The sequence below is a fragment of the Schistocerca nitens genome, chromosome 4 (genome assembly GCF_023898315.1).
Source record: "Schistocerca nitens isolate TAMUIC-IGC-003100 chromosome 4, iqSchNite1.1, whole genome shotgun sequence".
In the NCBI taxonomy this organism is placed as follows: domain Eukaryota; kingdom Metazoa; phylum Arthropoda; class Insecta; order Orthoptera; family Acrididae; genus Schistocerca; species Schistocerca nitens.
In genome coordinates this window covers 779,555,085-779,568,940 of record NC_064617.1, presented here as the reverse complement: position 1 = coordinate 779,568,940, position 13,856 = coordinate 779,555,085, and positions in this window count along the sequence as shown.

Sequence of the window (13,856 nt, the reverse complement as noted above, 5' to 3'; positions counted from 1 at the left end):
ACAAAAACCACAATCCAGCATCAGTTATGTTTGACCAAAGAGAGCGATTGCACTGAAATCATACAATAAAGATTGGCAGAATTCATTAATTTTGATGCTACTGTAAGTGCAGCTTTAAAAAGATGGAGAGTTATGTCACAGCAGTTCTGTTTTGGTACTATGATCAGATAACTTCAGATGTGGATTTGTCTACAACCTGACAACAACTCCACTGTCCAACAGAGCAGAGATAAATTGCTTCTGAACTCTACTGTTCATCTCTTTGTGGACTGATACATAAATGATCAAGAAATGTGCTAATTCTCATTCCCAAGAATTGGAAATCTATGGACAGTATTGTCACAATTGTATCACATCTGTTTCTTCATGTAGTGTAAAAGGGCAAAGATCTTGATGTTATGTGTAACATGGTGTTACTTTCCATAAAATTCTTCTGAGTTGTGGATCACGTTGTTGTTGTATTCACACCAAAGACTTGTCTGACACAGCTCACCACACTACTATACCCTATGAAAGCCTCTTTATCTCCAAATAACTTCTGCAACTTACATCCTTCTGAATCTGCTTTTTGTCTTCACCTCTTGATCTCCCTGTACAATTTTTACACTCCACAGTTCCCTCCAGTACTAAATGGTGATTCACTGATGTCTCTGAATGTGTCCTATCAATCGATCCCTTCTCTTATTCAAGTTATGCCACAAATTTCTTCCCTCCTCAATTTTGTTCTGAACATCCTTGTTAGTTACATAATTAATCTGTCCAATCTTCTGTAGTACAACACTTCAAAAGTGTCTATTCTCTTCTTGACTGAATTGCATATCATCCATGTTTCACATCCCTTATTTTTCTTTCATGAATGACCATCTTATTTCTTCCTTTCAAAACACTATCAAATCTGTTCAACTGCACTTAAAAGTCCAACTCCTTCTTCAAATTTTTCTTTGCAATCCTTTACTGCTTGCTCATTGTGTCTTGTCGTGTCCCACTGACAAGTCCTGAGAGGGAGTGGAAGGACTGCAAGAATGCCTGTCAAAGAACTTACTTAGCAGGAGGTCTCGTGGTCGTGGGCTGCCTTCTGTACACTTGCTCCACTGAAAAGAGGGCTGTAGGGTGAGCTAAAGTACAGAACTTGGTTGGGATCATACTCTGGATAATTGCATGAGGATATGTACACTGAAAGCACCCCTGGTACATCCGTTTTATAAACAGTTCTATATACAAAGTCTAGTAACTGCCTTCTTAGTAGTGTAACTTCTCATAACTCCCTGAGTCTTAGTCCCTATACAGCAGAGGCAGGCACAACCGACTAAGTGTTGACTAGTTGACTACATGGAAATCAGTCCCCTCGTGGTTACGCAGCACTGCCCTACAACCTCACAGCATCATAACTCCAGCTAAATCATATCTGACCGACTGACCAGCTGCTCCATCACTGCCATCACTCCCCAAACACTATGGCGGCTAGCCTTTTTATAAGTGGTAGTGCACCCGACACCACTTGTTCTAGAAGTTTCCAATACTCTCGAGCGTTGCGTGTGTGTCACGCAGCAGCACTTGATGCCTACGTGACAAACAGGCCGTACTCCGCTATGTTTGCTGTGTCCATGGGTTGCGGCTTGTAACGGCTCTCGAGCCTCGTGATGCGGCATAGTCTGCTGTTGTTAGCAGAGTAAACATTACACATAAGCTACGTCGGCCTCGCTGGTAGCAAGAATTTCCAAGCCAACATCTTACTTGATTTTTAACCCTGTTTTCTATCATTCCCGACATTGTACAGACTGAATAATTGAGGGCAGGCTACAGTCCCGTCTTACTTCCTTGTCAACCGCTAATTCCCATTTGTGCCATTTGAGTTCTGTAACTGCTATCTGGTGTCTGTACAAGCTGTACTCATATGTAACATTTCACTCCCTGTATTCTACCCCTGCTACTTTAAGAATTTCAAATGTTGTATTCCAGTTACCATTGTCAAAAACTTTCAGTCTACATAAGCTATAAACATAATTTTGCCTTTCTTCAACCTATCTTCTGACATAAGTTGCGGAGTTTGTATTGCCTAGAATGTTCCTGCATTTCTCCAGATCCCGCGTCCGGCCATCCTGATTTAGGTTTTCCGTGATTTCCCTAAATCACTCCAGGCAAATGCCGGGATGGTTCCTCTGAAAGGGCACGGCCGACTTCCTTCCCCATCCTTCCCTTATCCGATGAGACCGATGACCACGCTGTCTGGTCTCCTTCCCCCAACCAACCAACCATTTCTCCAGAACCCAAACTGATCTTTCCCAGGGTCGGCTTCTACCCGTTTCTCCATTCTTCTGTAAATAATTAATGTTAGTATTTTGCAGCCATGTCTCATTAAACTGATAGTATTGTAATACATCTGTCAGCAAATGCTTTCTTCAGAATTGGTATGATTATGTTCTTCTTGAAGTCTGAGGGTACTTCATCTGTCTTGTATATCTTGCACACCAGGTGGAATAGTTTAGTTACTGTCTAGTATGATTTTCATCTACTTCCTTTTCTCTTTCTGTAATAACTACCTCCAAGTTAATTTTCCTTGTGTACCCCCAGTATATATTCCTTCCATCTTCGTTTCCTTTCTTTGCTTAGTACAGGTTTTCCATCTCAGCTCTTGATTCCCTACAGCTGCTTCTCTTTCCTCCAAACTCCTCATCAGATTACCCTGTAGTTGGTATCTGTGTTTCTCCTCTTTACACACTGAGGGGACAAAAGTCATGGGATAGCAATATGCAGATGGCAGTAGTATTGCTTACACAAGGTATAAAAGGGCAGTACATTGGCGGAGCTGTCATTTGCACTCAGGTGATACATGTGAAAATGTATTACCCCAAAACTGGAGTTAACAGACTTTGAATGCGGAATGGTAGTTGGAGCTAGATGTATGGGACATATTACTTCAGAAGGCGTTACGTAATCCAATATTCCAAGATCAACAGTGTGCCAAGAATACATTTCAGTCATTGCCTCTCAATGGAGAGAAGCCTTCCGAAGTAAGAATGATTTCAGGTGTGCCGCAGGGGAGTGTTGTAGGACCGTTGCTATTCACAATATACATAAATGACCTTGTGGATGACATCGGAAGTTCACTGAGGCTTTTTGCGGATGATGCTGTGGTATATCGAGAGGCTGTAACAATGGAAAATTGTACTGAAATGCAGGAGGATCTGCAGCGAATTGACACATGGTGCAGGGAATGGCAATTGAATCTCAATGTAAACAAGTGTAACGTGCTGCGAATACATAGAAAGAAAGATCCCTTATCATTTAGCTACAATATAGCAGGTCAGCAACTGGAAGCAGTTAATTCCATAAATTATCTGGGAGTACGCATTAGGAGTGATTTAAAATGGAATGATCATATAAAGTTGATCGTCGGTAAAGCAGATGCCAGACTGAGATTCATTGGAAGAATCCTAAGGAAATGCAATCCGAAAACAAAAGGAAGTACATTACAGTACACTTGTTCACCCACTGCTTGAATACTGCTCGGCAGTGTGGGATCCGTACCAGATAGGGTTGATAGAAGAGATAGAGAAGATCCAACGGAGAGCAGCGCGCTTCGTTACAGGATCATTTAGTAATCGCAAAAGCATTACGGAGATGATAGATAAACTCCAGTGGAAGACTCTGCAGGAGAGACTCTCAGTAGCTCGGTACGGGCTTTTGTTGAAGTTTCGAGAACATACCTTCACCGAGGAGTCAAGCAGTATATTGCTCCCTCCTACGTATATCTTGCGAAGAGACAGTGAGGATAAAATCAGAGAGATTAGAGCCCACACAGAGGCATACCGACAGTCCTTCTTTCCATGAACAATAAGAGACTGAAATAGAAGGGAGAACCGATAGAAGTACTCAAGGTACCCTCCGCCACACACCGTCAAGTGGCTTGCGGAGTACGGATGTAGATGTAGATGTAGAACACAGTGGCCAGTGGCCTTCACTTGACAACCAACAGCAGCAATGTTTGTGTAGAGTTGTCAGGGCTAACAGACAATCAACAATTCATAAATAACTGCAGAAATCAATGTAGGATGAACGACAAATTTATCTGTTAGGACAGTGTGGCAAAATTTGGCATTAACAGGCTATGGCAGCAGACAAGTGACACGAGTGCCTTTGCTAACAGCATGACATCACGCAGTGCTTCTCCTGGGCTCATGACCATATTGGCTGAACCCTAGAAGGCTGGAAAACCACGGCCTGGTCATATGAGTCCCAATTTCAGTTGGTAAGAGCTGATGGTAGGGCTCAAGTGTGGCACAGACCCCATGAAGCTGTGACCAAATTGTCAACAAGGCACTGTGCAAGCTCTTGGTGCCTCCATAATGGTGTGGGCTGTGTTTACATGGAATGGACAGGATCCTCTATCCAATTGGACCAATCATTGACTGGAAATGGTTATGCTTAGCTACTTGGAGACCATTAGCTCCCAGTCATGCAGTTAGATTCCCAAAATTATATCATGTCACCAGCCCACAGTTGTTCGCAATTGATTTGAAGAAAATACTGGACACTTCCAGCATTTGATTGCGTCATAGAGATCTCCCAAAATGAATCCCTTCGAAAATTTATGAGACATGATTGAGAAGTCAGTTCATGCACAAAAACTTACATTGGCAATGCTCTCGCAGAGGCACCATGGCTCAGTATTTCTGCTATGGATTTCCAACCACTTGTTGAATCTGTGCCACATCAAGTTGCGGCACTACACTAGCCGAAGGGAGGTCTGAAACAATATTAGGATTATCTCATGAGTTTTGTCACCTCATTGTACATGCTTCTCTGCTATAAGACTTACATTTGTCCTGTAGCCATTTTGCACTTTATCAGTTTCAGTTTTTTAGACATTTGTAATTCCATTCACCTCTTTCATTTGCTACATTTTTATATTTTGTCCTTTCATTAGTTAAATTCAGTATCTCCTTTGACATCCAAGGATCTCAACTAGGCCTTGTCTTTTTACCTGTTTGATCCTCTGCTGCCTTCAGTATTTCATCTCTCAAAGCTACCTGTTCATCTTCTCCTGTATTCCTTTCTCCCATTTCAGTGAATCACTGTTTAGTGCTCCCTTTGAAACTCTCAACAACCTCTGCTTCTTTCAACTACTCAGGTCCCTTCTCCTTGAGTTCCTATCTTTCTGCAAATTCTTCAGCTTTAATCTGCAGTTCAAAACAAACAATTTTGGTCAGAGTCCACATCTTCCCCTGGACATGTCTCAAAATTTAAAACCTGGTTCTGAAATTTGTTGTAATGTTACACAAGCAGCCTTCACGTGTGTTCCACATAAAAACCCTTTAATTATTTTTAAACTAAATTAGGGATGATTAAATTATGCTCTTTGTGCAATTACATCAAGCAACTTACATTATAATGTGAGAATTTTGCCTTATGAAATGGTCCACAAACCCAAAAGAATTTCATGGAAAATGATTCCAGGCACAAAAGCCTAAAAGCATAAGTGGTATAATACTTCACCTTAAAGACATCAGAAGAGAAGTTAAAACAATCTGCTGCTGCAATAATCCCTATTTGCAAAGAGAGTGTTGTCAGTCATAGATGATGTAAAAACAATAAACCTGGCATACTTTGCTTTCTTTCATTCCACAATGTCATATGGGATTATTCTTTGGGGCAACTCATCAATCCAAGATAAATTTTTTGTGTTAAAATGAATTATATGCAGTGTAAACTGATGAACATCTTGCAGAGGCCTGTCTAGTGAATTAGACATATTAGCTACTGCTTCCCAATGTACATTGGCAGAAAAGAAATCGCAACACGAAGAGGCAGATGTGCGACATAAACAGAAGATGGTAGGTGTGTTTCTACATCTGAAAGATGAAGTCTGTTCAAATTTTGCACCATAGTAGCTTCACTTTGAGGATGCAAATGAGGTTTGCTTTAAGTACACACTGTAATGGTTGTCAGCATTAATTACCTTTGAGACTGGACGTGGTGAGTTGATATTAGTTGAGAATCCCTTTGAGGCAATAAAGATGCCATTACCGTCACCTCACTGAGTTTAAATGGGGTTGTGTAGGTACGAGAGGATGGATGTTCCTTCTGTGATACTGCAAAAAGACTTGGCAGGAATATAGCCATTGTACTTGATTGCTGGCAACGATGGTCATGAGAGTGTACGGTTGCAAGAAGACCGGGCTCTTATCAACTCCATGGCACTACCAAGAGGAAAGACTATTGTGTTCAGTGTGTGACTCTGTCAAACATACTGTATCTCCAGAAGCAGTCTGAGCAGCAGTTCGCACCACAGTGACACAACACAGTCACTTCACAGGCTCCGACTCCAAACTACCACCATTTGTGGCTTCAGTGGTATCAAGTAAGAGATCATTGGAGGGTAGGCTGGAGAGCTGTTGTGTTTTCGCATGAAAGCTGGTTCTGCTTTGGTGCCAGTGATGACTGTGTGTTGACTAGGAGGAGGCCAGTTGCAGACATGTGCCCAACCTGTCTGTATCTTAGATGCACTGGACTGACATCTGGAGTTGTGGTCTGGGTAGCAATTTCATATGACAGAAGGAGCACTCTCATGGTTATCTCACACACGCTGACTACAAATCTGTAAGTCAATCTGATGATTCGACCTGTCGTGCTGTCATTCATGAACAGCATTTCAGGGGGTGTTTTGTAACAGGACATAATCCACAACCAGCATTAACCAACCCTGTATTGACTGATCAAATGCAACAGGCCTGGAACTCATCCTACAAACTGACATCTGCCACCTGTATAACACACCAGGTACACGAGTTGTTAATGTACCGACGTTTCGCATTCACAGTGGCTTTTCTTGCACTTATATTAGCCTGCGATCTTGCATGTTACCTAGACAAATGTATTCACACACACACACACACACACACATAATACTGACTGTACTAACTAAGAAAAAATCAGAGAGTGATTGCTGAACCACAAGAAGATTGAGGTGACAAAAGGGGGAGACTTCACTGAACCTTGCTGTATGGTTGACACCATTGGTGTGCAGTCAGATCACGAGGTATTCGCAGTCACCAAGCAGATGAAAAAGCGAGTTAAATCAGGTGACATTGCTGTGCTCTGTTAAAGATAGTAAACAGTTAACTTTATTACTGCATGATGGTGAATGCATTTAGCAAGACATGGTAGCAAACTGCGGCAAGGTATGTGGTCATTCTCGGATGCTCTTAACATAATGGAACTGATGTGTCAGCAGGCAGATCTTTCATAGGCTGGCTGGCACCCTTTTAAACTTGAACCATTTTTAACAGTTGCTGCCATGTAGAGTAAATCATTAACTCTTCTCAGAATGACTCCAGTCAATATCTTGTTCCAGGTTTTAGTTCCTAGGTATGTCAAAAACTATTATTCTAATGCTTCTTTTCTCCCTGGAATTTTTTAATGCTTTAATTCACAACTGAACAATGGAAACTCAAGGAAGGAATAATGACAGTATTATTGCAATCTATTCACATTTAAATCTTTAAGCACCTTGAAATAAAAATGAAATGATGAGTAAATTATGAATAACCAGCAGATTGTTTCATTGTCAGTGTCCTGAATCTGTCCCTGATTTAGTACTTAATGATTACTACTTGAATCATCCTCTGTTTTAAAATGATTGTGGCTGCACATACATACATGTCATGGCAGATGGAAGTCTTGGGATGGTTCATAACACATGGTGTTACCACTGCCCCTTCTAGAACTCTGAGATCGAGATAGGTATATTAACTATGGTTCAGTCATTGCTTCTGGTATAAAAATTGCGTTTTCATTTGCAAATGTAGATAGCCTGAAACATGAATGAATGAATAGAAGGAATCAATACTGTTACTAAACTTACACAAAATAATAAATCAGTCAAACATATAGAAAATAAAGGAATTGGTAAAACATATTCAAAATAAGGGATTACCATAGTAATTAGGATTGTTTTCATTCAGACTCGGTGGCATGAACACAAAAAGCACTTTGACAAAGTAATAAATGTCCATCAAGGCAGCCTTGGTGCAAGAACAAAAGACCTTTCTTCTATTTAAAAAAATTACAACACGAATTAATACAAAGTATAATTAAGGAAAGCTCTCACACCTACATATAAATGGAAAAGTGAGAGCAGTGAGTATGATACTCCTGTCAAAGCAGAGAGTTCTTCAAAATGAAATATCTTTTAGTTATAATAGAAACAAAAAAATGGCACTTCACTGAATTACCACGTGTAATGTCACTGTAAATGTCACACATCAGATGCAAAGAGCTGCCTGCCTTCTCCTACCCAGCCTAGGATAAAGTTGTGCTCAGGAGAATCTCCAAATCTGGTACTGGTAAAAGCTGTCATTCCTCTACAAACAACCAGTGTGTAGATTAAACCCGTCGCATTGCAGCTGAAAGCAGCACAGATAATGGTGGCTCACTGGCAGATTCATGAACTTCAGACAAAGGACAGGAAATTTTTCAGTTCACAATTTATATACATGTAAAGATTCTTTGTTTCACACATAAATATATGCTCACCACACTAATAAACAGTATCATCTAGTTTCCAAGGAAACTGAAACAGAGTTAACTGGAATCTCCATTTACTGTTATTGCGCTCTTGCTAATACAATATATTTTTTCCTTAATTTCCATTTAAATCTAGTCATACACATTGTATACATAGGGTGCATGCCGAACAACATCTGTAAAAATGCAAATTAATTGTCAATATAGTAGTTATACTAATGTATTTAGTTTTTCTAGAAACCATATTAATTAAAAATAATGAGTAACTGAAAATTTTACTACGGTACATAATGGTGAATTTCAACTGGGCTAATCAGTAACTTTAGAACCATTAACACATGCAATTAGAAAGACCGGAATCCAAACTTTTAATTTCCTTGGAAGTAATTAACATGGTAAAGAATTGTAATTAAAATTCGACACACCCAATGTGGCTATTGCTTTTTTGTGCCATTATATGTGTTTAATTCCCAAATTTACCACTAAACTTTTGTTGCCATAATTTTTTCAGACCGAGTGACACCCTACATTAACCAGTTAAATCCCCCATTAAGACTTTTCATAAATTATCACAATTTCAAAGATGGCAGCTGTACTCAAGTAGGTATGGTATTTCACAGCATAAGCATACAAAATAGCTCTGTAATTTTTCTTTTTTTCTACCATTATGAAAACTAAATTATTGCCTTGGTATATAGATCATCCACTTTACTAAATGTCAACCTATCCATTTTATAAACAAATATGTAGTTACCAAAATATCTCTACAGTAGTCCTTGTAGATCACCCTCATCCCAAAAATCCTCAGTCTGCTATTAACATTCATGTATCAGACTCGAGGGCCACTAGACAATTTGTTGACATAACATAATTTTGTATGTGTGACTTTGTTTGATCTGAGTTAAGGCAGTACGTATCCATCAACCATTTAATGATGCAAGGTTACTGTAGGCTTATATTGTGGTGTTAATTTTATCCCTGTTAACTAGATATATTTTGGTACATTATCATCAGCCGTGAAACCTGCTGCATCTGCTAACGGTGTAATTTGATACCAACTTCAAAATGTTCGTCTGTCAGACTTCATATGTGAAATTGTACTGCAAGCAATTAGCCACTGTCAGACTGATGTGTGTGTGTGTGTGTGTGTGTGTGTGTGTATGTGTGTGTGTGTGTGTGTGTGTTTTGTGTGTGTGTGTGTTTTGTGTGTGTGTTTTGTGTTGGGGGGGGGGGGGGGAGAGGGGGGGCATGTTATTTTGTGTGTCTACCTATGGTCAGTATTTTATGTGAGGACTGAGACTGGTAATTGTGTTGCTTCAAGTGCTAGTAAATGTACAAAATAGTTAAAGTAATTTAAACACTGTGTTATGTCTGTTATTTTAGAACCTGTCGTAAAACCAGTTTACAGCAATATGACAAACTTCTACCAGTGAGATGCAGTGTGCAGTCCAGTGAGCACAGGTTTGTACACCTACAGACTCTTGCATCTTGTATTTTCAGTCACATTCAGTGTCTCACAGATATAATATTCTGGACAACTGAGAAAATATATTTAAAAAAAATTGAACATAGGAGTAGAATTTAGCTCCAGTCTTCTGGGAACTCAAGTAGAGCTACTGCTCCTCCTCTTCTTTCTTAAAGCTTAAAGTAAACCCAAAGTCTCATGTATCTAAATTAATGTATACCTTCGGTGCTGTCTGGACAGGGGAGATTTCTGGATATCACCATTTTAGTTAAAATTAACCGGAAGCAGACATGAGCACTTACATCTTTGCAGAGCAAATATTTGAACAATCTGTATCTGATTGTGTTACATATTCAGTGACAAAATGGTATGTAGACCGTTCTATAATTGAAAGTTATGGCATGTGATACAAACAGATTTTAATATAAGCTCATTTTGTTGCTGTGCTGAGTTAACAACGGCTAACGCTAAGACATGAGGCATTGGAGTTCATTTGGGATCCGTAAGTTACTAGGGGTGCAGCAGCAAGGGGATATTGTGGTAATGAAAGTTCTTTCTCTTCCCTTATTGGTTTCAGTTCCAACATAAGTAAAAGGTCTGTATATTCACATGGTACCTTGCTTCATCAGCAAGTCACTTTCTTGGTGTGTCAATTACTTAAGAGGAAAACACACACATATTTCTCCAGGTTCCTGTGGCAGACTGGTCTGCTACAGTTGTTGCCAGATTCAGGCAGATCCTATCCAAACTGCTGCAGTCATCTCTGAAGGAAATGAGCTGCCTTCAGTTATGCGAATTTGTTGGGGCCTGCACAAGAATTTGAACCATACTAAGAGGTCAACCTTGCAAGAGGTTTCTGGTACTCTCCCTACTAAAACTCATAAACAAAAAGTATCCATGTGGTACATTAGCCCTTACATGAGTGGAATTAGTGAAGTAGGGTTTGGATCTCCAAGACTACAAATTGCCTGGAATGCCATTACAGCTGAATTCCAAGATTCAATTTCGCAGCATTCTGCATAATCCAATAGCTTCTTGTTATTCTTAAAGCAATACAGTAACAATCAAAATAAATAATGGTATTAACACTGCACACTGACTCTGCTGAAATAATACTTAGATAACTAGGCACTTATTTAAATATGATTCATAAGCTAAAGCTCTGGAGTGATGTCTAAGAGGATAAAGTGGGTCCTTCAGATAACTGTCTCAGTGGAACTGAAAACCTTTCCTAGAACCATATTCAGGATCTTCCAGTCACCTAGAACTTCCTCAATTTTATAAGGACCGCCAAACAAAGACAAAAACTTCACTATACTCTTCTCAATCAAATTGTACCAGGAAATGGTTTCGAACAAGAACAAAGTCCTCTATTTTGAAGGAATTAGCTTTGATTTTGCTATCATAGCACTCCTTTCATATTTCTTCCTTTTTGCATAATCGAGTTAAAACTGTAACAGTCTTCTTCTCCCAAGCCATATCAGGTGATTGCATGCATACCCACAAATGCTCCGATGGGCATTGTAACCTGAGTACTGTACATTACTCCAACAGGAGGAGCCCTGTTGAATTATGGACCAACTTGTTAGTTATGACTTCAAACTGTGGGATGAATACCCACTGGGAATGTTACTCATTGCAGTATATTGTGGATAATTTCCCGAGGTCTCATAAACACCACTATACAGGATTTCTGGGAGTGTGATAGACACTAATCCTGTGTACTGTGATGTTCTGGTGCTGCATCTTGCCAATCCAGGAGTGAGAGATGGGTTGAGGACCATTTTGTGACAGTCAGAGGACTATAGCAGATGTTGTGTGCAGAGGATCCAGCCTGATATGCTTAGTAAAAATATCAAGAATAGCAAAGAGGGAACCAATGCTTACCTGAACCCCAGGCAGCCTTCCCACGATATCTACTGATACTATCTCATGTGAAGCAGATGCAGACGTGTTGAATTTTCTCATTAAGCTTTTCCCTTTCGGGTTTCACTTTCTGGCATAGGACACACTGTGCTGGCACCTTAACTGTGATGAGCTCCATATTTTTAAAATATGTGTCTCACATCAGAACTCTTAAACATCCGGTTGCACCATAGTGTCCGAACAGCAGATAATTCCAGTAAATAACTCCACTTGGATCTGCACAGGTGTACATAATGCCTGTTGCTCTCTGTCCCTGAGTGTGGATATTAACAAAACCCCATCCTTGATCATGTAGTAAGTCTGTATGGCTTTCCATCATTCCTCTTCAAGGAGTTTGATGCAGATATGGAGCAATGCAGTGCCATTTAATTGGAGCAGGGTGATACCTCACCTCCACTTCATCTCACTAGGAATGCTGTTAATTAATCTCATATCAAGCCCTTTACTTTCTGGGTGGTCCAAATTGCCTCTGGCCATTCCGACAGGAAGATGGAATAATGCTTCTGGCACAACATTTTCTTTGCTGGACATATTTGATAGATTAGTCAAATTCTTGCAGTGAAAATGCTCATTGCACTAGTTTTGCATTTATATGTTGACAGATGTTGAGGAATGTTAGTTCCCAATGATCAGTCACTACCATTATGTAGCAGTTACTATTGGAATTGGTGAAAGCTCCAGACTACTGCTAACAGTTTCTTCTCCAGTACTCCATAGTGACACTCGCACACTCTCAATATGCAGCTGGTGAAACAGGTGACCCAGTGATCTTTGGTCTCTCCCTCACTGTTCTCCTAGCAAATATCCAATGCAATCACGTAAAATGAATTATCTGCCATGAGGAAGAACTGCTTGCTGAAATAACAGTGGTGAAGGATGAGATTTTGTGCTAGTGATTCCTTAATACTCTGGAACTTGCATTCATGCTGCACAGACCAACAAAAGGCAGTATTCTACTTTAGTAATCCAGTCCTGGTGGTACTGTGTCTCCATGCTCCCAGTAGGCTCAGGCTTTTGGATGTAGGGAACTGTTAGCTCACTTCCAATTTCCCATCATGCATTCCAGTTGAACTCAGTACACAACCAAGGAACTTTATTTCCTGGCATGCAAAGCAGCATTTCTCTAGGTAAAGGTTAGTCCCAACATGAGACACTGCCTTTAAATTTCTCCCAGAGTTTTGCAGTGCTCTATAAAACTCTGAGATGTTACTGCAATGTCGTCTACATGGAGAGTGACTTGCCTAAGAAAATCCAGACTCAGGACTGAATCTAGCTTGCATATGAATGTCGCAACACTTAAATTTAAAACAAATGTAAGCACAGTGTACTCATAGCTTCTGACATTTATCAAGAAAGCTGCATACTCCCGTGATTATTCTGATAATGGAATCTGGCACTAAGAAGTGGTTATGTCTAAAGTGGTAAAGTATTTTGCACCTGCACAACTGTCCAAATGGTCTTCTAGCAGATACAGTTGGCCCTGCTTGGTAACAAGTACTTTATTGAGGCAACAGGCATCCAGCACCAACCATATCCCCCCCTCCCCCCCTCTCCCCCTCCCCCCGTGTTTTTTCATAGTGAGTACAGCATTATTATAGGTGCTGTTGGAATGGGTGATTATGTACCATTCCAACATCCTGTTTATTTTCTCACACTTTGCTAAGGGGATTGGAGAAGGTGTGATATAAATATCTCCAGTTTTATTTGTATTTGGCAGATGTGTGACGATAACCACCCCAACCTGTCATGTAAAACAGTTGTGATCAGGGCTATTGATCAGAACAGCATGTCCTGCTACTTGGGGAAGAGACAGCAGCATTTGGGAAAGGCCTCCTGCAGATTTTGCTCCTCACACTGCCACACGCCACTGTGTTCCTTGTAGTCAGGGCGCATTTCTTGCTCCATACCTGGCCAGAGGTGTGCATGCTCACCAAAGCAT